This window comes from Microcaecilia unicolor, chromosome 2, assembly GCF_901765095.1.
Source record: "Microcaecilia unicolor chromosome 2, aMicUni1.1, whole genome shotgun sequence".
Taxonomy (NCBI): domain Eukaryota; kingdom Metazoa; phylum Chordata; class Amphibia; order Gymnophiona; family Siphonopidae; genus Microcaecilia; species Microcaecilia unicolor.
The window spans coordinates 100342714-100367478 of NC_044032.1; positions in this window are offsets into that span (position 1 = coordinate 100342714).

Genomic DNA, 24765 nt, shown 5'->3' on the forward strand with positions numbered 1-24765 from the left:
ATCAGTTTTTAAAAAGGGTTCCAGAAGTGATCTGAGAAATTATAGACAGGTGAGCCTGACATCAGTGCCGGACAAAACAGTTGAGACTATTATAAAGAACAAAATTACAGAGCACATACATAAGCATGGATTAATGAGACAAAGGCAACATGGATTTAGTCAAGAGAAAACTTGCTTACCAATCTACTACATTTCTTTGAAGAGGTAAATAAACATATGGATAAAGGTGAGCCAGTCAATATTGTGTATTTGGATTTCAAAAGCCACATATTTATTCACCCCTTCAAAGAAATGTGGTAGATTGGTGAGGCAAGATTTCCCTTAAATAAATCCATGTTCGATTTGTCACACTAATCCATGCTTCTATATATACTCTGTAATTTGTTTCTTTATAATAGTCTCTACTGACATCAGGCTCACTGGTCTATAATTTTCCGTATCACTTCTGGAACCCTTTTAAAAAATTGGTGTTACATTGACCACCCTCCAATCTTCTGGTACCTTCCTGAATGTCCTTCAAAGAAAGGAAAAAGGACACTAATTAAGAACATAGGAAACAATATAAGCACTTAGGGGTCCTTTTACTAAGGTGTGCTGAAAAATGGCCTACGGTAGTGTACGCGCGTGCTTTGGGTATGCGCAGATCCATTTTTCAGCGCACCTGCAAAAAATGCCCTTTTAAAAATGTTTGCCAAAAATGGACATGCAGCAAAATAAAAATTGGCATGTGTCCATTTTGGGTCTGAGACCTTACTGCCAGCCATTGACCTAGTGGTAAGGTCTCACATGTTTACCAGGCAGTAATGACCTACGTGCATCAAATGCCACTTGGCGTGCATAGCGGACGCGCACCAGAAAATAAAAATGATTTTTCGGACATGCATATTGGACACACACCAAAAATGAAATTACCGTAAGAGCCAATCGGTAGCTGGGAAGTAACTCCAAATTGGTGTGAGCTGGGCAAACATATATGCTTACGCTGCTTAGTAAAAGGGTCCCTCAAAGAGAATATGAAAATTGCCACAGAGGAAAGAACTCACAGTAACAACTTTTTCAGGTACATCAGAAGCAGAAAGTCTGCGAGGGAATCCATGGAACAGTTAGATCATAAAAGAGCAAAAGGGGCACTCAGAGGACATGGTCATAGCGGAGAAAATGAATGAATTCTTGGGTCTTTACAGAAGAAGGTATATGATATCTAGTGTACTGGAAATGGTTTTCAAGGCTGATGAAGGAGATGAACTGAAAACTCTTGTGAACCTGGAAGACTTACTAAGCCAAATTGACAAATTAAAGAGTTCTATATCACGTGGACCAAATGGCATGCATCCAAGGGTACTGAAAGAAATCAAACATGACATTTCTGATCTGCTGTTAGTAATCTATAACTTGTCATTAAAGTTGTCCATACTACCTGAAAATTAGAGGGTGGCCAATGTGATGCCAATTTTTAAAAAGGGTTCTAGGGGTGATTTGGGAACTTACAGACCAGTAAGCCTGACGTCCGTGCTGGGTAAAATAATGGAAACTACTATAAAGAATAAAATTACAAAACACATAGACAAACATGGTTCAATGGGACAGAGTCTGCATGGATTCAGCCAAGGGAAAATTTGCCTTACCAATTTGCTTTATTTCTCTGAAGGTGTGAATAAACATGTGGATAAAGGTGAGACTGTTGATGGTATATCTAGATTTTTAGAAAGCTTTTGACAAAGTTCCTCATGAGAGATTCCTGAGAAAATAAGAGTCATGGGATAGGAGGCAATGTTCTGTTGTGGATTATGAATTGGTTATTAGACAGAAAACAGAGGGTAGGGTTAAATGGCCATTTCTCTCAATGGAGGAAGGTGAATAGTGGAGTGCCGCAGGGATCTGTACTGGGGCCAGTGCTATTTAACTTATTTATAAATGATCTGGAAATTGAAATGATGTGTGAGATGATTAAAGTTGCAGATTAAATGTGTTGTTAAAACACATGCGGACTGTGAAAAATTGCAGGAAGACCTTAGGAAATTGGAAGACTGGGCATCGAAATGGCAGATGAAATTTAATGTGGACAAATGCAAAGTGATACACATTAGGAAGAATTATCTGAATCATAGTTACCTAATGCTGGGGTCCACCTTGGGGGACAGCACCCAAGAAAAAGATCCAGATGTCGTTGTAAACAATACACTGACATCTTCTGCCCAGTGTGTGGTGGCAGCCAAAAAAGCAAACAGAATGCTAGGAATTATTAGGAAATGGACGGTAAATAAGACTGAGAATACTATAATGCCTTTGTATCGCTCCATGGTGCATTCACACCTTGAGTATTGAGTTCAGTTCTGGTCACCGTATCTCAAAAAAGATACAGCGGAATTAGAAAAGGTTCAAAGACTAAAATGATAAAGGGGATGGAATTCCTCTCGTATGAGGAAAGGTTAAAGAGGTTAGGACTTTTCAACTTGGAAAAGAGACGGATGATGGGAGATATGATTGAGGCTACAAAATCCCAAGTGGTGTAGAACAAGTTCAAGTGAATCGATTTTTTACTTTTTCAAAAAATACAAAGTATAGGGGACACTCAATAAAGTTACTTGGAAATACTTTTAAAACAAATAGGAGGACATATTTTTTTCACTCAATGAATAGTTAAGCTCTGGAACTCTTTGCCAGAAAATGTAGTAAGAGCAGTTAGTGTATCTGGGTTTAAAAAAGGTTTGGACAAGTTCCTGGAGGAAAAGACCATAGTCTGTTATTGAGACAGACATGGGGACGCCACTTCTTGCCCTGGGATTGGTAGCATGGAATGTTGGTACTAATTGGGTTTCTTGTGACCTGGATTGGCCACAGTTGGAAACAAGATACTGGGCTAGATGGACCACTGGTCTGACCCAGTATGGCTACTTTTTTTTGTTCTTATGTACTTCATGAATGACTCATGAGGAAATTAGAAAGTCATGGGATAGGAGGTAATGTCCTATTGTGGATTAAGAACTGGTTAAAATATAGAGAACAGAGAATAGGGTTAAATGGTTAGTATTCTCAATGGAGAAGGGTAGATAGTGGGGCTCCCCAGGGGTCTGTGCTGGGACAGCTACTTTTTTTTACATATTTATAAATGATCTAGAGAATGGAATCACTAATGAGGTCATTAAATTTACTGATGACACAATGTTATTCAAAGTTGTTAAATCCCAAGAGGATTGTGAAAAATTACAAGAGGACCTTACGAGACTGGGAGACTGGGCATCCAAATGGCAGATGACGTTTAATGTAAGCAAGTGCAAAGTGATGCGTTTGGGAAAGCAGAACCCAAACTATAGCTACGTGATGTAAGGTTCCACATTAGGAGTCAGCACCCAGGAAAACAATCTAGGAGATATCACTGATGATACGTTGAAACTCTCTGCTCAGTGTGCAGGAGCAGCTAAAAAAGCAAATAGAACATTAGGAATTATTAGGAAAGGAATGGAAAAAAAATTAGAATGTTACAATGCCTTTTTGTATAACACTCCAAGGTGAGACCGCACCTCAAATACTGTGTGCAATTCTGGTCACTAAATCTCAAAAAAAGTTATAGAGGGGCATTTTTTTAAGAAAAATTTTTATTTATAACCATTTAAATTTTTACAAGCGAGAAAACAACTTGCTAGAAATACAGAGAAAGTAATATGTCAGAGGGGCATTTTTTATATGACGTCTATATTCAATTTTGGACATTTTGCTAAAAACGTCCAAAAATCAAGTGGCAAACATAGCGATTTTTGAATCAGAAAATCTTTTTGTTTCATAAATGGCAATTTGCTAGATGTTTTTGTGCTCAGTTCATCTATTTTTTGGACCGTTTTCGAAAACTAAATGTCCAAGGGAAAAATGCACAAAAACAAGCCATTGTGATGTATGGGAGGGCCTGTTTTCTAAGTAGACTGGCCACAAGACATTCCAGCAGAGCATGGGTGCGCTGCAGTGGACTTCACATAAAAGTTCTCATCTACACATCTCATCATAAACCCCTTATATTGTATAGTGAGCCCTCAAAAACCCACCAAAAACCTACTGTACCCAACTGTACACCACTAGAATAGCCCTTATCCCCTGGATTCTATATAGCTCACTGCACTGATTTCAGCACTGATTTTTTAGGCGCCATATATATAGAATATCCCCCTATGTGGGTACAGAAGTTTTTGGTGGGTTTTGGATGGCTCACACTTTCCACCACAAGTGTAACAGTTGGAGTGGGATATGGGCCTGGGTCCCCTTCTCTACAGTGCACTGCACTGACTACTAGGCTACTCCAGGGACTTGCTTGCTGCCACAAACCATTATTAAGATGAACTTGGGAAAATCCACTGCTTATTTCTAAAATCTATTTTACTCTTTTGGGATCTTGCTAGTCACTGGATTGGCCACTGTTGGAAATAGGATATTGGGCTTGATAAGCATTCAGTCTGTCCAAATATGGCAATGCTTATGTTCTTATGTCCTCTCAAAAATATAAGCCCTTAGCCCTTGTCTAAAGATCCTCAACTTGCAGCCCATCAGGAAGTGGTGTTGCCAGCAATTTTGTTTTACAAGGGGTACATCTCCCCCCCCCAGCCCCTTAAAATTTTCTCTGTTGCAGTCTTCCCCTGGGCAGCTGCAGCAGCACTCACGACTTCCTCTCTGAGCCGTCTCACCCTTCACAAAACAGGAAAAAACAGGAAGTTGGGTCAGAAGGGGTGGGGCGGTTCAGGGAGTAAGTCCCGCTGCTGCAGCTGCAGCAGGCATTCTATGAGTGCTGCTGATCGGGTGAAGACTGCAACAGAGCAAATTTTAAGGAACAGGTGGGGGGGGGGGGGGCTCTTATAGGGAGTGAGTACACAACACATGCCCCTACTATAAATACGCCACTGCCATCAGGTAGGTTGGAAGCCCATTCCACAGCAAAATCACTTAAAAAGAAAAAGTCTTAGTGTCAGGTCAGAGATCTATGAGAAAAGTGTGCCATCAGTCTAACAACAATCCTTTTCCTTGCAATCACAATGCTCTTCCTGGAACGTAAGGGTTCAATTTAGCCCAGTCCTGTATACAACAGTACTTTATATTGTACCCAAAATTTTACTGGCAACTAGTGAAGCTGGATCAACACTAGGGATTTACAGTCAAGTTTCCAGAGCTTTTTAACAAGTTTTGCTGCAGTATTTTGCACCAGCTGCAGACATTGGAGATTCCTATCCGGAAACCCCAGCATGGAAAATATGAAATGCTTCCCTCAGTGTACAGTGGCAGCCAGAAAAGCAAGCAGAATTTTAGAAATCACTATTAAAGGAATGGAGAATATAACTGAGAATATCATGACACCTTTGTATGCGTTTGTAGCTAGAATTTAGGACACTTTTCCTGGACCCTGTTTTTTCACAAATAAGGCCCCAAAAAGTGCCATAAATGACTAGATTACCACCGGAGGGAATCGGGGATGACCTCCCCTGACTCCCCCAGTGGTCACTAACCCCCTCCCACCACAAAAAAATGATGTTTCACAACTTTTTATTTTCACCCTCAAATGTCATACCCACCTCCCTGGCAGCAGTATGCAGGTCCCTGGAGCAGTTGTTAGGGGGTGCAGTGGACTTCAGGCAGGTGGACCCAAGCCCATCTCCCCTCCTACCTGTTACAATTGTGCTGCTTAATGCTTAGTCGTCCAACCCCCCCAAACCCACAGTACCCACATGTAGGTGCCCCCCGTCACCCCATAGGGCTATAGTAATGGTGTAGACTTGTGGGCAGTGGATTTTGAGGGGGATTTTGGGGTCTCAACACACAAGGGAAAGGGTGCTATGCACCTGGGAGCTCTTTAACGTTTTTTGTTTTTTTGTAAAAGTGCCCCCTAGGGTGCCCGGTTGGTGTCCTGGCATGTGAAGGGGACCAGTGCACTACGAATCCTGGCCCCTCCCATGAACAAATGCCTTGGATTTATTCGTTTTTGAGCTAGGCGCTTTCATTTTCCATTATCGCTGAAAAACAAAAACGCCCAGCTCACAAATTGTCGAATAAAACATGGATGTTTAGTTTTTTCGAAAATACAGTTCGATCCGCCCCTTCACGGACCCGTTCTCGGAGATAAATGCCCATGGAGATAGACGTTTTTGTTCGATTATGCCCCTCCACATCAAACCATTTCTGCAAAAACTTCATTGGCTACCAGTACAATGCAGGGCTAAATTTAAAACTGTATGTCTGATCTTCAAGGCTCTAAAATGAAATGGCCCTCAAGAATAGGATGATCTTCTACACCCCGCCAAGGACACTAATGGCCTCTCAAGGACTATCACTAACCACACCTTCTCCAAAACACATTACACAATGTGATTTCCGCAAGTGAGCCTTCTCCGGAGTAGCCCCCACATTCTGGAATACACTGCCTTAAAGGCTCCGCTTAACACAAGACTATCTCTACTTCAGGAAACAGGTGAAAGCTTGGCTCTTCAACCAGGCCTTTAATGGAAGAAATAACTACCTTGTTAGTCTCACTCACACACACACACACGAGTGACTCGGGCTGCACATACTTCAGCAGGACATGTTTATCCACTCCTACCCTAGCTGACATAATATTTAACCATCAATCTGACCTCATGTGCAACTTTCTTTAAATCAGTCACCGTACTTTCTAACTCTTCCTACTTTCTTACCTATCTATATGTTACATCTTTGCTTTACCCTTCACTATCAATTATAAGGTTCTATTACGTATTGTGTTCATATTTTAAGTAGTATACCATGCCATACTTTATACTGTTATTTGAATATTTTTACTGCTGTAATTGTCTATTGCTCATGTTTGATCTATTCTTACTGTACACTGCCTTGAGTGAATTCCTTCAAAAATGGAGTAAATAAATCCTAATAAATAAATAATTTCCACATTACGGGCATTTTGTGTTATGGGGTGGTCAAGAGGCAGATCATGAACAGAAAATGGTCAGGGAGAGTATACTGCGGTGTGATAATGTGTGCCCCACCAGGGCCTGGAGTCCTCATAAAACACACAGAGGGCAGTGCAAATGGGTCAAAAGGAAAGGCTTTATTCTGTACCACAAGAAGGATAAGCATGCTTGTTTGCTTGTTCCTCACTGGCTTCTCACTCTTAGTAAACTCAGTCAAGCGCAGTCCTGGAACCTTGTCCCTAACAGGTGCCGCACTTCAATATACACGCTTTTCCTTCTTGGCTCAAAGTTCCTGCACCTTGTCCCTGACACAGGTTCCACAGGATAAATATACAGTCAATCTGAGGTTCAGGGAAACTTCTCCTACCTCCTTGAAGCTTGACCTACTGACAACTGCATGATTCTAGGAATCCTCTGCACTCAGGTTCCTGCTTACTCGCTCTCTCAGAAACCTCTGTATTGGGCCTCTCTCAACTGTTCTGCCTCAGGGCTTTTAGCTCCCGCCTGATGTGAACCTCGCCCCTCTGACTCAGTATATTCCTCAGGCTCCGCCTCAGTAGACTAGTGCCACCTGCTGCAAGGGGGCTGAACTGCACCTGGGAGGGAGTGTTTCTGCCCCTACATCACTCACTCCCTCACATGCAGTTAGTGCATGGCAAGGGAGTGGAGGAGTAGCCTAATTTATTTATTTAAAAAAATTTCTAACCTGCTCCATCTACCATTCTGGGCTGTTTACAAAATAACATTCACAGTTATATTGACATAATAACTAAAACATATCAATAATATACATAAAAATAAAATCATTACAAATGAAAACTCACAACCATCAAAAACCTGCTTAAAAAAAAAGGCCTTTAGCTGTTTTCTGAAAGGAAGTACTAATTGAATGTGATGCAGTTGTCATGGTAATGTATTCCACAATTTATAAGCTGCCACCATAAAGATCTTTTCCCTGTAAGTATCAAATTTCACTTGCCGAAAAGATGGAACCTCGAGTAAATTTTGAATCTGGGATCTCATTGCATGTGCTAGAACATAAATCTGCAATGCACTTGCAAAACAATCTGGTGATTGATCATATAGCACTTTAAAAACCAACATAATAATCTTAAAATTGATCTGTCAAATAATAGGAAGACAGTGTAATTGTTAAAAAAAAAGGAGAAATATGCATAAAACATGAACAACCTACAATTAATCATGCTTAGAATTCTGGATTTACTTGGTAATCCTATAAACAAGGCATTACAGAAATCAAAAAGTAGAAAACCATATGCTTGAACCACCTTGCGAAAATGTTCAGCATTCAGAAAATCACATAAATTTCTTAAACATTTAAGTTTAAAAAATATATTATGACAGACACTCTTTAGGTGAGGTTTCAGTTTCAAAGCAGAGTCTAATATGACTCCCAAATGGTACCGGAAGATTGGAGGGTAGCCCATTTAACGCCAATATTTAAAAAAGGTTCCAGAGGGGATCCAGGAAATTATAGAACGGTGAACCTGACGTTGGTGCTAGGCAGAATGATAGAGGCTATTAGAAAGAACAAAATTACAGAGCATATTCAAAAGCATTGGTTAAATGGGACAAAGCCAACATGGATTTAGTGGAAGGAAATCTTGCCTCACCAATCAACTACATTTCTTTGAAGGGGTGAATAAACATGTGGACACCCCTCTCCTCAAGTCACTTCACTGGCTTCCGGTCAGGTACCGCATACAGTTCAAGCTTTTCCTGCTCACCTACAAATGCACCCAATCTGCAGCCCCCCCCCCCCCCCACCTCTCTACCCTCATCTCCCTTTACGTTCCTACCCGTAACCTCCGCTCTCAAGACAAATCACTCCTTTCAGTAACCTTCTCCACCACCGCCAACTCCATGCTCCGCCCTTTCTGCCTCGCCTCACCCCATGCTTGGAATAAACTCCCTGAGCCCATACGCCAGGCCCCCTCCCTGCCCATCTTCAAATTCTTGCTCAAAGCCCACCTCTTCAATGTCGCCTTCGGCACCTAACCACTATACCTCTATTCAGGAAACCTAGACTGCCCCAACTTGACATTTCGACCTTTAGTTTGTAAGCTCCATTGAGCAGGGACTGTCCTTTTTTGTTAATTTGTACAGCACTGCGTAACCCTAGTAGCACTCTAGAAATGTTAAGTAGTAGTAGTAGTGGACAAAGGTGAGCCGGTTGATATTGTGTATCTGGATTTTCAGAAGGCATTTGACAAAGTACATCATGAAAGACTCCAGAAGAAATTGGTGAGTCATGGAATAGCAGGTAGTGTCCTACTGTGGATTAAAAACTGGTTAAAGGATAGAAAACAGAGAGTAGGGTTAAATGGTCAGTATTCTCAATGGAGAAGGGTAGATAGTGGGGTTCCCCAGGGGTCTGTGCTGGGACAGCTGCTGTTTAACATATTTATAAATGATCTAGAGATGAGAGTAACTAGTGAGGTAATTAAACATGCTGACGACACAAAGCTATTAAATTGCGACAGGATTGTGAAAAACTACAAGAGGACCTTACGAGACTAGGCGTCTAAATGGCAGATGACGTTTAATGTGAACAAGTGCAAAGTGATGCACGTGGGAAAGAGGAACCTGAACTATAGCTACGTAATGCAAGGTTCCATGTTAGGAGTCACCGACCAAGAAAGGGATCTAGGTGTCGTCGATGATGATATGTTGAAACCTTCTGCTCAGTGTGCTGCGGTGGCTAAGAAAGCAAATAGAATGTTAGGTATTATTAGGAAAGGAATGAAAAACAAAAGTGAGGATGTTATAATTCCTTTGTATCGGTCCATGGTGTGACCGCACCTCGAATATTGTGTTCAATTCTGGTCGTCGCATCTCAAAAAAGATATAGTTGAATTAGAAAAGGTACAGAGAAGGGCGACGAAAATGATAAAGGGGATGGGACAGCTTTCTTCAGCTTGGAGAAAAGGTGGCTGAGGGGAGATGTGATAGAGGTCTATAAAATAGTGAGTGGAATGGAATGTGTAGACGTGAATCATTTGTTTACTCTTTCCAAACATACTAGCACTAGGGGGCATGTGATGAAGCTGCAAAGCAGTAAATGTAATACGAATTAGAGAAAAGTTTTCTTCACTCAACATGTAATTAAACTCTGGAATTTGTTGCCAGAGAATGTGGTAAAGGTAGTTAGATCAGCGGGGTTTTAAAAAGTTCTGGACGGCTGTCTAATGGAAAAGTCCATAGACCATTATTAAATTGACTTGGGGAAAATCCACTGTTACTTCTGGGATAAGCAGCATAAAATGTATTGAAATTTTTCGGGATCTTGCCAGGTATTTGTGACCTGGATTGGCCACTGGGATTGGCCACAGGATGCTGACCTTTGGTCTGTCCCATTGTGGCAATACTTATGTACTTATCTGCTATACTTAATTTGTAAATTATTAAAGCAATTTGAAGAAAGATAATAAGAAAGGCTCTGGGTTGCATACAGTAATTATATGTACTCCAATTTTGTGGTAATCACAGCCAGCTAATCCTCTTTTTCTTATCTCATCCTCTTTAATACTGTCCTGTGAATGGTTATGAACACCAAGCTATGTTTTTCTTGAGACAATCAGATAATTTGATAGTAATTATTTACTGATGTCACAGTTTGGCATTCCACAAGGCATTCTTAGAACGCATTCACCAGTCTTCAATCTGACATATATAGTCAAGCAACTTCTTACATCAATGGAAAGTAAGCAGATATGTCTGGTTAGTTAAAAGTTTGTTAGTCCATTGGCAAAATGACAAGAAAACAGAGACTGTGCTCAAGAAGAGTAACAAATTTAAGCAGTGACACACTCTTGGTTACCCAGAAATCAATGCTGCCACAAAAAGCCAGAACACAGTAACTCAAATTTTTGAATCACAGCATGAATAAGAACATAAGCATTGCCATACTGTGACAGATCGAAGGTCTATAAAGTCCAGTATTCTGTTTCTAACAGTGACCAATCCAGGTCAGAAGTACCTGGCAAAATCCCAATAAAGTAAAACAGATTTTATACGGCATATCCCAGAAATAAACAGTGGATTTTCCCAAGTCCACCAAATATTCGCAGTCAGCACTTAGTGAATAACTGGCTATGTCGTACGATATAGCTGGTTATCTGCTAATATTCAGCGCATCGCCAGCTAAGTTTGGTGGCCAAATTGGGCTGCCAAAGTAGCAAGCCTGTGTTTGGCAGGTTTCAACTTAACTGGCCAGCACTGAATATTGACTTGGCTGTTTCAGTTGAAACGGGCCAAAAATAAATCGGATAGTCAATACTGGTCACTGGAAATGGCCTGGCATTGAATATCCATGCCCAGCTAATTTCCGTGGACTAAATATTGGCCCCACTGTGTTCAGGATGTGAACTGATTCAGTAAATTACTGTATTTTCCAGTATTCCAGACTGTCACTGAAATGCTTTGATGTTTCACTTATATATACTGTCATCTACCAACATTTGCTTATTTCCAATCTGAAGAAGAAGGGCAACCTTCTAAAGCTAATCAAGAAATGTATTAAGTTATGTCCAATAAAAAGGTATCATCTTATTTTCTTTTCCATGTTTTGTTTTATTTCTATTGATTACCTTTAAAAGTGGACTAACACGGCTACCACACCTCTCTACTCAGTATTCTCTTAGAATTATCTAGAAATAGAATCATATACAAAATTCTCCCTATTTAGCTATGAATAAAGTCAATTATTATAAACCATTCTATTAATATGAAGCAGCTAATATGTCTTGTAATATGTACCTCTTACTTTATAACAGTCTAGGTTGACAGTATCTTAAGACAAATTTATATTCAGATGAGCCAATGTTCTTGCACAAAATATAAGCTACCACCTTCACAAACTAATTTAAGATGAGTTCTTGCATCTTCGGCTAAAGGGTCATGGATTTGACATACTGGCTTTCTATGGTACAACCAAAGTGGTTTACATTTATAATATGCAGGTACTTTCTCTGTCTCTAGTGGGCTCACAATCTAAGCTTTGCACCTGGGGCAATGGAGGGTTGGGTAACTTGCTCAGGGTCACAAGGACCTGCCTTGGGAATCAAACCCAGTTCCCCAGGTTCTCAGTGAACTGCACTATTAGGCTACTCCTTCACTTTACAGTTATAATTTGTACATGTTTCTGTTGTCTGTTATTCCTTGATCTTGGTCTATTTTTTATCAGTAGCATACTAATTGTGCTGAGACTTTAGCCAGTGCACACAGCGTTTTTCTCCCTTCCGTTCTTCCAAGTGTAGGGTAAACAAAAAATGCACAATAAATTCAAAATTCAATAGTTACGACCCCCCCCCCCCCCCCCCCATTTCTAAACAAGCAACACAGACTGATTGATACAGACTGTTATATATCTCCTTACTAATAAAGCTCTAGAGTTGTGAATAAAAGTCAGGCTAGCTGAAATGCATTTTTTCCTGTCTGAGCACAGTGCATTCTACAGAATTTTCAAATATCTTGCTACAATTGATATTGCTTGGGAGAACTGGCCAAAGTCTGGGAACTGTTTTCTCACTAAAAAGAAAAAAAAAAGCCTCTAATGAGCCATGATATAGAACAGCAGTTTTGCTAGAAAGGGGGCATGGGAAATGTACAAGAAAATCCATTTCAGCACACTAGTCAAGGACACTGCTTGACATTCAATGTACTGGTGTATAAAGACCCAGACGACCCACAGCATTTTTAAAGATCTTTGTCTCCTTTTAGTTGAGCACTGGGGTTTTATAGTAAAGTTCACTTAGAGAAATCTTTCTGCAGCACTGAAATAAGAGCAAATTAATTAATAAACCTAGAAACAAATTTAGATGGAACACCTGCACAACTACCCAAGGAAGAGAAGTATTAAAAAAAAAAAAAAGAAAGGGAAAGGGCAATGGGACTTGATATACTGCCTTTCTGAGGTTTTTGCAACTACATTCAAAGCAGTTTACATATATTCAGGTACTTATTTTGTACCAGGGGCAATGGAGGGTTAGGTGACTTGCCCAGAGTCACAAGGAGCTGCAGTGGGAATTGAACTCAGTTCCCCAGGATCAAAGTCCACACTGCACTAACCTCTAGGCTACTCTTCCACTCATAGAAAGTGAACCTAATTTAGGGGGCAATTCATCAAGCTGGTCCTTAAGGCGTGTTATTTGGGCCTTAATGATATTAAAGTTGCTGTGGGTTAGGTAGTAATGAGATGTAAAATATGCAAATACATGTCTTTATCATGCATGTAATTATGCAAAAACCCCAATGTGACTTGCAAAGCTGTGGACTGATGCTCCCAGGCTGCCAGATCAGGGTCCCTCCCAGGCTTATGGCACCCCTCCTCCAACTTGCACAAGGCCTGCCCAACCCACACAGGAACAAGCCCCCACCCATCCATCCATCTCTTTGTATCATTGGTGGTCCAGGGGGGTCTTCAGTCAGGAGTGATGCCTAGTTGCTCTGCCTGGTCCTATGCCACCTTCAAAATGGTGCTCCTAGCAGTTGTCTTGGGATCTAGGGCTTTGCCCTTACACCAGATGGGGAAACCTCCTCCGTTTGAAAGAGTAATACCTCTTAGTGGAATCTTTCCTGGAAACAGCAAGACCCTGGAGATACCCTTAGGAAGATGCAAGGAAGCAAATTCTAAGCTCTCAACATCCAGGTTGTGAGGGCCAGAGACTGGAGATTGGGATGTAGAAGAGATCCCTTGTTCTATGTGATGAGGGCTGGAAAACACTCCAACCTCCAAGATTCTTCAGAGGACAACTCCAGAAGAAGAGGGAACTAGATCTGCCTGGGCCAGTATAAAGCAATCAGGATCATGGTTCCTCTGTCTTGCTTGAGTTTCAGCAAAGTCTTCCCCACAAGAGGAATGGGAGGATACGCATACAGAAGACCAGTCCCCCAGTGAAGGACGAAGGGATCTGATACTAGTCTGTCGTGGGCCTGGAGCATGGAACAGAACTGAGGGACTTTGTGACTAAACTGAGTGGCAAAGAGGTCCACCGAGGGGGTGCCCCACAATTGGATGATCTCACAGGCAATGCCTATGCTAAGTGACTGTGTGGTTGCATGATCCTGCTCAGTCTGTCAGCCAGGCTGTTGGATTTGCATGCTAGGTAAGTGGCCTTGAGAAGCATCCCATGCTGTACTGCCCAGTGCCACATACGGATGACCTCCTGACACAGTGGATGTGATCCTGTACTCCCCCCTGCTTGTTGAAGTAGGACATTGCAACATAATTGTCTGATTGAATGAATACAATTTGGTTGGACAGCCAATCTCTGAAAACCTTTAGAGCATTCCAGATTGTCCGTAGCTCCAGGAGGTTGGTCTGAAGATCTGATTCCTGAGCTGACCAAGCTACCCTGGGTGTGAAGCCCATTGTTTCCCGAGGCCTGACACAACTGGGAAGCTAGGGTCCACGGGGCAGTTATGTGAAAACATGCCATGAGTGTGACATGGATAGTGGAGGCCATGTGACCTTACAGCCTCAACATCTTCTGAGCCAAGACCTGCTGGCTGGCTCAGACCTAAGTGGCAGAGTGTCCATCCTTGACACAGGGAGAAAAGCCCACACTTGCTGCATGTCTAGCAGGGCTCCTATGAAATCCAATTGCTGAACACGGTGGAGATGGGACTTGGGACAGTTTAAAACAAACCCTAGTAGCTCTAACACTCGAGAAGTTTTCTGCATGGACTCCTGAGCACCATCCCTCGATGTGCTCTTCATCAGCCAATTGTCCAGAAAGGGGAACACATGGACTCCCAGCCAGCACAGTGTGGCTGCGACTACTGCAAGACACTTGGTGAAAACCCTGGGAGCCAACTCAAGGTGGAAGTGATGTGTCCCTAGCCAAAACTGAAAATACTTCCTGTGGCTTGGACATATTGGGATGTGAGTGTAAGCATCCTTTAAGTCCAGAGAGCACAGCCAATCGTGTTCCTGAATCATAGGGAGAAAGGTGCCCAGGGAAACCATCTTGAACTTTTCTTTGACTAGGAATTTGTTCAGGGCCCTTAGGTCTTGGATTGGATGCATCCTCCCTGTTTTCCTCAGCACAAGGAAGTACGTGGAATAGAATCCCTTCCCTTCTTGTCCTGGTGGAACGGACTCGACCAGAAGGGTCTTTAGATAGGCAGAGAGTTCCTCTGCAAGTACCTGCTTGTGCTGAGAGCTGAAGTGAGATGCTCTCGGTTTGCAATCTGGTGGTCTTTGACACCCTCGTCCTCCATCTTCAAACAAATGGGAATAGAAGCCGCCATTTCCATGAGAAAGCTGGGGAAGGAAAGGAACTCAGGTGGAGACTTCCTCCTTTCCTCTGGAGGGGAGGTCAGATGGGATACCATGGATCTCCTACTTCGAGAACTACCATGGATTCTCATCAGATCTCTCATGAGCCCTCCACATCAGTGTCAGCAAATAACTCTTTATGGGAGGGCCGAGACCAAGCCTGCCTCGATAAAGAGGAACCATGTCCCAGAGAGGAACGTTGAAGTGTCAGTTTCATCCTCGACTCCGGCAAAGCTTCTTCAACTGATGTTGAGGGGGTGCCAGCATGGGTGGCATGTGACACCGGTGTCAGTGACCTCACTGCAGGGTAAGGGTCTTGCAGGCCAGCATCAAGAGGCATGGCTGGTGCAGGCACACCAGATGCCGATGCAAACTGTTGTAAAATCCCCACCAAGTGCTCATGGAGCATTACCCAGATGCGCTCATCATGAGAAGCCATCAGGAAAGGCTGGAGTGTCAGCTCAGAGAAAGACTGCTGAACTGCAAGGGTTGAGGGGAAGCAGTCCTCCCAGTGCTGATGCTTCTCAGGGACTCAATCCCTCAGTACCCTGGAGCTCTGGGCACTGCGCGTTCAGGGGGATCGATGCTAGTCTGACCTAGTATGGCTACTCTTATGTTCTTATGAGAAACTAATGGCGTAGCTGGGGAGGGGGGGCTTTAGGAGACTGGGTCCTCCCACTTTAGGCTCAGGATCCCTCCAAACCTTAAACAGCTGGAGGGCATGCCAGAGCCCCTCACAAGGGTGTAGCCAGCCCTCCAACTATGGGGGGGGGGGGGGACCTAGGGGTAAACTAGGGGGCAATTCATTCCTTCCCTCCCCCCTGCCCACATGTGTGTGTTAAACATATCTTTGACGGTGAGGATGCCTGAGTGGTTCCCCTCCTCCTTGCACTGCTTCTATAATGCAGAAGCCCGTGGCTTGCCTTCTGCCACCCACACGGGACTTCTCAATTCGTGCAAGAACTAAGCATGCCCCTAGAGTCCTGTAGTCTGAGGTTAGAGGCATGCTGATTACTTCCACATTAGAGGGCTGGCTAAGCCCATGTGAGAAATATGAAGCACAGTGAGACCAGAGTGTATTTGTTAGCACACATTCAATTCATTAGCACACCTTAAAAATTTAAAGGGCAATTCTATAAATTGGGGCCTAAAGCTAGGCAACGGTTACTGAGAAAGTGTGTGAACATTGATATTGTTCACAAGAAAGGCTTGTTTCGTCATGGAGCCTTTGTGTTGATATCATCATTTTTTGTTAATTGAAGAACTTGATGACCCCTGATGCAGGCAAGTGCCGAAACATGGCAGTGTTGGGTCTGGTTTTATCTTCAATAAAGTTCCATTTGGACTGACCTCCACCCTTGGACTACCTCTGCTGTTGGTGTTGATTTCATTTGTACTGCAGATGTCTTTACTCCTGATTTTTCTTGCCTAAAGCTAGGTGCCAATTGTCCATATAAGGACCAGAATAGCAGCACTTAAATGCATGATTGGCACCACTATTTGGCAATTACACACATAAGTGCTAGGTGGAATTCTAGAACATGCATGCCAACATCAACATGAGTGGAATATGGGCAGCTCATGGGGATGTCTCCAAGATACATACATGCCTTATAGAATACTAGACATTACATGCACTTCAGAGCACAACTAGAAGCCAACAGTTACGCCACTGACTTGGTGTAAATTTTGGCACTTAACTTTGGGATGCTGATTTATGCTAGTATTCTATAATGGCATTTTGGTGCCAAGAAGCCACTACAGAATTGGTACTATGCCCATGGCACAGGAGTTCCTAAATCTTGGAGCCAATTTATAGAATTGACACCATAGCGTGTGCAAATCTACTACTACTACTTATCATTTCTATAGTGCTACTAGACGTACACAGCGCTGTACACTTGAATTTAACATGTATTAACCTATATGATTTAACAGAGGTAAAGTTGATTTGCACATGTTAAAAAGTTTAATATTTTTTGCTAAGATTAATTTGTGAAATGAACCAAAAATTCCATTGCAAAACTGAGAAAAATGTTCTCAAGAGGAAACCTGACCCTAGCAGTTGCCAGTGCCATTTTGAACTCAGCACTGGCAAGGGCAGGTGCGACTGGGGATTGCTCCTACCTGGACCCCATTAAACTGCAAGAATATGAAATATAGGCTCGGGGGGGGGGGGGGGCTACCATGGGGTGATGCATATTTGGGCAGTATTTACAAGGGGCTGATTTTGGATGGAGCTTCAGAGTGGGTGGTATTTCCAGGTAAGGGACTTCATTTAGATAGTTTTTGACCTATGGGAGTCTTGAGGGGGCCCTTCAGGAAGGGAGTTGCAATGGAGGGTCTCAGGAGCAGCTTACTTTACTTTTGCCCATCCCCTTGAAGATGCAGCCTGATGCTCCCAGGACGGTAAAATAACTCCAGCTTTTTGCTGGAGTTATTTTTCCAGCTGCAATGAGGCTTACAGTGCTGACCACAAGCTGCTTTATGGAATTTGCAAAGTAATGAAGTGTTTTGCAGACATTTGCATCACATTGCTATGTACTTATGGTATCTTAAAAATGCTGCATTCCAGCTTGAAACTTGGGTTAGAGCCATTTAACACGTTAAGCGGCAAATAATGTGTGTATAGCCATAATGCAGCTTGATAACTCTCCCTCTTAATGCTGACAAGTGTAAAATGATGAATGTAGGAAATAACTGAAATTACAGCTACATGATGCTAAATTCCACCTTAGGAATCACCACCCAGGAAAAAGATCTTGGTGATGATGTGGACAATACATTAAAATCTTCTGCCAAAAATACCCCCCCACCAAGCGTCTATAGTTATGGATGATGTCATACACGCCTTGAGACAGCCCACGGTAACGAAACTCTGGCCACAGTCGGTGTGACTGACCCACTTTGCAGTTGTGTCTACTATTTGAAAGTTTAAGTAATTTTTTTACACTTTTCTGGATCCACGAACTGTTATTCCTGTGAAGTTTTAGCAATAAACAGTATAAGAGATAAGGGTTTTTTATGCCAATGAAGAAATTATTTCCTCCATACCCTATTCCAAAAAAATATATAGGGTGGAGGTTGGGGTACAGAGGCTTTTTCCCTTTCTCATTAATTATTTTGTTGCACTACACAGGTATATAGTTCTATACAAAGTATCTTGCAATTTATTTGAGAGATTTTTTGTATATATATATATATATATATATATATATAGCACTTCTTCTACACATGCCAGCAGATACTGAGTTAACATCTGAAGATGAAGACATTGTATTGTTTTTATTACATGTACTCTTTTTTATTGTATTGTATTATATGTATTTTAATTTTATTTATGTTAGAAACTGCCTTTTATCCGTGATAGGTAAATTAGATAAAGATAATTAATCAAAAATTAGCAAGGGGTTTTCTTACTCTCTGTTACGTATGCATCACCAGAGTAAGTCAGGAAAACCAGCAACAGTAACCAGCTCAATATTGTTCTAAAATTTGCAAATATGTTAACTGTAGTAAAAGATTTGCAAAATAGCTTGACTGTAGCAAATCCATAATCAGCCCTTTTTTTTGTAAATGTAAATATTTCCAGTGCCTTTATAAACTATGAGAATGATGACGCACACACATATGGCAGTGTGATGTTTCCATGCACTGATGTGATGTCTGCTTGTGCTTTTGACAAGAGATAATGCAGCAGCACCCCAGTTTCTCACATACACGGCAGAGGGTATTGTTCAGTAGGAAGAGCTTTCAAGCTCTTTAGACATTAATTTCTCTTCGGAAATTCAAGCCAAGCATGAATACAGAAGGAGGCTGAAGCTGGGCACCAGACAAAGCAGTGAAAGCTAACACATCAAGCTCAGCCAGTCCACATCTTCTGTTGACAGTGAATTCCGAGGCCCTTGGCGCTCTTTACTTTGCAAGTGAATTTTTGTTATATCCATTTTTTTCTACTTCATGTCAACTTGATGAAGAACAGTCCTGGCTCTCACTGTAATCTAATCAATCATAGCCATAAATATCTCACATCCAGTTCAGAAATAGCTCATTGGATCAGCAACCAGCAATTCAAATATCAAGAGTGTACAATTATCATACATAAAAATAATCACGTTTCAAACCTTTAAATGAAATAACTGTTGTGACCATCAGCAGGGGTGGACAAATAACCCAGTCCTAGCACTAAACATAATTTGGGACTGGGCTGCTGAACCTCCTCAGCTGTTGACTGTCATGGATATGCATTTTTAAAAGTTTTTAAATAAAGTATTATTTTACCTGCCTAACCTGCAGCATATTTACAGTTGATCTCCCCCACTTTTCCCTTTCTGTTCTGCCCCACATCTTCCACTTCCCTTTCCTCCTCTTTCACTTAACCTTCTGCACTGAATTCTCTTTCTCCTCCCCCTCATACCCCACCTTTCTTATCTTTCACCCCCTTATCTTTCCCCTGTATGATCTGCATATGGCAAGCCATTTCCCCCTGCTACCTCAGCCTCAGATTGTCTGACCATGCTGAATGTCCAGCCATGGGCCACCTGCTTTATTATCACTTTAACCATGAACGATAGCCACCCATGTCTCTGTCTCTGCGGCTCTCACTGCTGAACACCACGGTTTCTGTACCCCTGAACCATAACCTGTAGCTGCAATGCAGCTAGGGTTACCATATGTCCGGATTTACCCAGACATGTCTTATTTTTGAGGACATGTCCAGGCAACTGGGCGGGTTTTGCCAATCTGCCCATTTGTCCGGATTTCTGGACAAACGGGCAGGCTGGTGGGCGGGCCCTAGCCTCCCCTCCCCTTACTTACTACTGCCCTGGTGGTCTAGTGGCCTCTTCCACTCTCAGCAGCCATTTTGAATCAGCGCCGAGATCAGGAACAGGAAGGATGCATGTAGGGCAGACCTCCGGGCAGGAAAGAGGGGGCTCCTTCCTGCCCCGAAGAAGTCACTAGACCACCAGGGCAGTAGTAAGGTAAGGGGAGGGGGGTAATGGGGAGGGGGAGTGATGGGGTGTGTGACGGGGGGAGGGGAAATGTGATAGGGGCGGAGTAAGGGTACAAAAGGGGGCGTGGTGGGTGTGAAAGGGGGCATGGCAGGGGAGGGGCATGTGTGCTCCTTTTTGGGGGACAAAATATGGTAACCCTAAATGCAGCTTAACTCCTGCCAGGATATATGTGGCTTACCTCTATCATACCCAACTCTCTTTCACTTTGTGCTCAAAGGATTATGTGCTACCACTGGTTCAGCTAAATCTACAATTCAAGAAAACATGGGAAGTACACTACAGTTTAGGCAATGTTGCCAGACATACTGTATCATGTGCACTTGTAAGCTACACAGAGAGAGGAATAACCAGCAAAAGAAAGGAAGTGTTGATGCCCCTGTACAAATTGTTTGTGAGGCCCCATTTGGAGTATTCTGTTCAGTTTTAAAGGCCGTATATTGCCACGGGCATAAAGAGATTTGAAGCGCTTCAGGGAAAAGCAGCAAAAATGATTTGAGGTGTGAACCAAAAGATCCAGAAGAAGAGACCCAAGGGCCTGAATTATGTATACCCTAGATGAAAGGAGGGTTAGAAGTAATAAGATACAGACATTTGAAAACTTAAAAGGTATTAATATGCAAACAAACCTTTTTCCAGAGAATAGTAAACGGTAGAACTAGAGGATATTAATTGAGATAATGGGGAAGGGGGGGGGTCGACTTAGAAATAATGTTAGGAAATTAACCCCCCCCCCCCAAAGGGTAAGGTTTAAGGAGAAATTGGGGCGAGAAGAGACCTTTCATCACAGTGAGTTTCAGAAGCACATTTTCTGTCTGTATTGCATTGAGAAAATAAGAGAGGTTTCTGTCATCTTGCCTGAGCAGCAGCATTGTAGTAGAAATGTATCAATTTCATAAAATGTTACATCACTGAGCTAGGCAGAGAGGGAGGTAGGCAGCACCTTATGTTAATTATTCACTGAAGGAAAAAGACAAGCAAACTGATAGAGACAAATTTATACACTTTGGGAATATTACCCACCAAATGGGATAAAAGTAAAAGTGGAAGGGTAGCTGAAGCTAATCAGGGGGGTCAGAGAATTTAATCACCATAATAAAAGAGGAACATATTGACAGTGACCTGGTAACTGGGCAGGGGATCTTGATCTTCAGGTCCCTGCTACTCAGAGATTTTGGGGTTGGCCTTTTGGCTGAGCCAGAAGGTTATTCCCATTTGGGGAAAAAACTGTTCAATAAGAAAAGTAGAAATTCCACTTCAGAGGCTCAATAATTAATTTCTATTAAAAAAAAAAAAAAAGCTCTGCAGCGTCACTTGCCCGTATGAATCACAATCAAAATAGTAAATGGAGAAGAAAAAAAAAGACCACCTCAGACCAACAACTCTTTCAAGACACCAACCATCTTGAGTAGAGCGCCAAAGTATTAGAGGTCAGGAGAAAAAAACTCCACTTACCCCACCACTTCATCAAGAGGACAGTGAAAGCTGTAGTATCGGCAAAGAAGAGGCCATAAACATGTGCACCAGGATCATAACTTCAATCCACAATCCATATCAGACTTATCTTCTCAAACAATATTCCATAGAGCACAGCTTCACTTTCAAAACCCAACAGAGAATCTCCATTTTGCCTTTCAGCTGCTTCAGGGGAATCACTTCTGATTTTGGACCATTCAATCTCCAACAATGGTGAACACTGACTAAAGATGTCAGCCATAATTTAAAGCCAACCCATAATGCCTTCAATTACCACAACCAATCAATGGAAAGAACCCTATCACGTGGTCATCTAAAAAAATGCAGATAATTGAATGCGTATATTTAACCCTTGCATGTTAAAAGAGCCAAAAAAAAAATCCATTTCTGTTCTATCTTCAAAATTTACTAAAATGTCCTTTGCGAGATGAACACTGCAACTGCTCCAATACAATAAATTTCAAAGAGTCGTAAGAATGCAAATGTATGCAGTGTGCCATCATTGGAGCCTCCATTCTGTCCAAACGCAAGCAGGACAGATGTTCCATCAGCCTAGCCTTCAGGCTTCTTGATGTCTGTCCAATATATATTGATCCACAAGGGCATTGTACTAAATAGACCACTCCTGCTGAATCACATGTAGTGGAGTATTTTAATACACAGGATTTACCAGTCTTTCCACGAGTAAAGACACTGGCACCGAGCTCCTGCCAGGGATGTGTGTCTAGGGAGTAATGCAGAATCCAACGCTGGTATGTAAAGAACAAACATCCATTGTGACTAACGAACAGGTAGGAGATAACTGGGTTTCCATAGATTGTAAGATTTGCAAAAAGTAAGTTAACCCCAATGAGACATGGTTGCAGACTCTTATCTATATACACGATCTTTCAAGTAACGAGTTTCTGGCCGAAACTATCAGCCTACCAGGGGGATTTTCCAAACATTAATGCATTTTAAGGAAGCAGATAAAAGATGAGCACTTTAAATTTATCATAATTCAGAAATCGAAACTCTTTTTCTGTCAAACACCCCTGCTCCTTACCCTCCTTGGTTACCGCCAGTATATTCTGTGTAATTTGATCTGCAGGATCTCCTCGAAGTTCTACATAGTTCTCTTCTTTAGATAATTGCTCCAAAGCTTCTTTAAAATATTCTTCCTTGTCCCAAACCACTAAAGCGCCTCCTTTATCAATGCAAACTCAAACTGTAAAGTGCTTCTGGTTCTTCCTTTGTCAAATTGGCTCTATTGGGGAAATTGTGTTACTGCTGTTCACAGAGCCCTGTTAAGGGCTGGTATTCTGGACACTGCAGGGAAAAGTACCATATGGGCTCTTTCTGAACAGTGGTGGAGAAAAGCTTGCCCTCAATGGGGGAGTCCTGGGACTCTTTGTTAAGAGCTGGTTTTCTGGGCCACAGCAGGATTCCTAAAGGCACCTTGAGAAAATGGGAAGCTCAGCAACCCTTGGAAATGGCTCATGGTGATGTGGAAGGCCTGGGGATTCATTCAGACCCCAGGTCCAGTAGCAGAAGAGGCCTTTGGGAGTGGGCTTTGGGCATCTGTCCCTGGGAGCCAACTCAGGGCAAGGACTTTGGAGGCATGAGGGGGTGACCAAGGCCCAGTGATGGAAAGCTTCCAGGGTGTGGTCAGCACTGGTAGCAGAGCAGCAGCTCACAGGGTGCAAATCAGCACCAGGAACCCAGTGAAGGAGGTAGCTTCAAGGAGTGCAATCAGCACCCAGAGCTTGGAGGAAGGGATTGGCCAAAACCGACCTGGCTCAATCAGCCCAGAGTGCTCCAGCAGGAGGATGAGACTTTGGGACTTGGTAAGACAGGACCAAGTAAGGACATAAAAAAGAAGTAAGAGGTGGGACAAGTATTTTTTTCACAGAGAGGGTGGTGGATGCCTGGAATGCCCTCCTGCGGAGGTGGTGGAGATGAAAATAATAACGGATTTCAAGAATACATGGGATAAGCACAAAGGATTCCTAAATGGAAAGAGAATGAAATCAAAACAACCCAACTGTGCTTAAGCAGTAAATTAAGTAGTCGGGAAGTAAGGCTAGTGTTGGGCAGACGTCTATTGTCTGTGTCCTGATTATGGACAGATAGATCTGGTTGGGATGGAGCGAGTTTCAATGGCAACTCCAGTAGTTGAAAATTAAGCCAGAGCCGAGCAGACTTCTACAGTCTGTGCCCTGAAAATGGCAAGGACAGCTCAAGAATAAGTATGCATAAGTTGGGCAGACTGGATGGACCACAAAGGCCTTTATCTACCATCATCTACTATGTACAAACACATAAATAATAAGAATTGGTTGAACCTCCACAGGTATAAGGATACTCTGGATGCATCCATTAGAAGATTAACCCCCCAGTTTATAAGCTGCGCTAACGGCTGCTGTGCGCTAATGCCGACACAGCCCATTCACTTTGAATGGGCTGTACTGGCATTGCCGCGTGGCTTAGTAAACGGGGAGGGGGGGAAGACTTTGCCTCACATCACTCAATAGCAACTTTTCTAGAACTGAAAAATTACATTAAAAATTACAGTACAATGTATTCAAGATTTCATTATTAATAGTTAGCACAAGGTGTCTGTTATAATCACCACCTTGTGGCCAATGCTACTATGAACTTGCACAGATAGATGGATACCATTCCCCAATTATATAACAAGATATGACTTATAATTTATGGTATTTGTGGAGGCTACACAATAAGGGCCCTGTTTACTAAGCCGCGTTGTAGCACGCTAGTGTTTTTAGCGCACGCTAAACATTAGCACGTGCTAAACACTAAAGACACCCATAGGAATGTATGGGTGTTTTTAGCATTTAGCATGCACTAATTGTAAGTGTGCATAACAAACACTAACACATCTTAGTAAACAGAGCCCTAAATGTCTAATGACCAATAACAAAGAAGCTAAGAATGCAGATACTATTATTTTTAAAATAACAATTTAATTGCCTATTGGATTATTAAAAATGTTTTTGTTGGTACTGCTGCTTTAACCAATCAGAAGTTTGTTTTATTTGAAAAGAAATGAAAA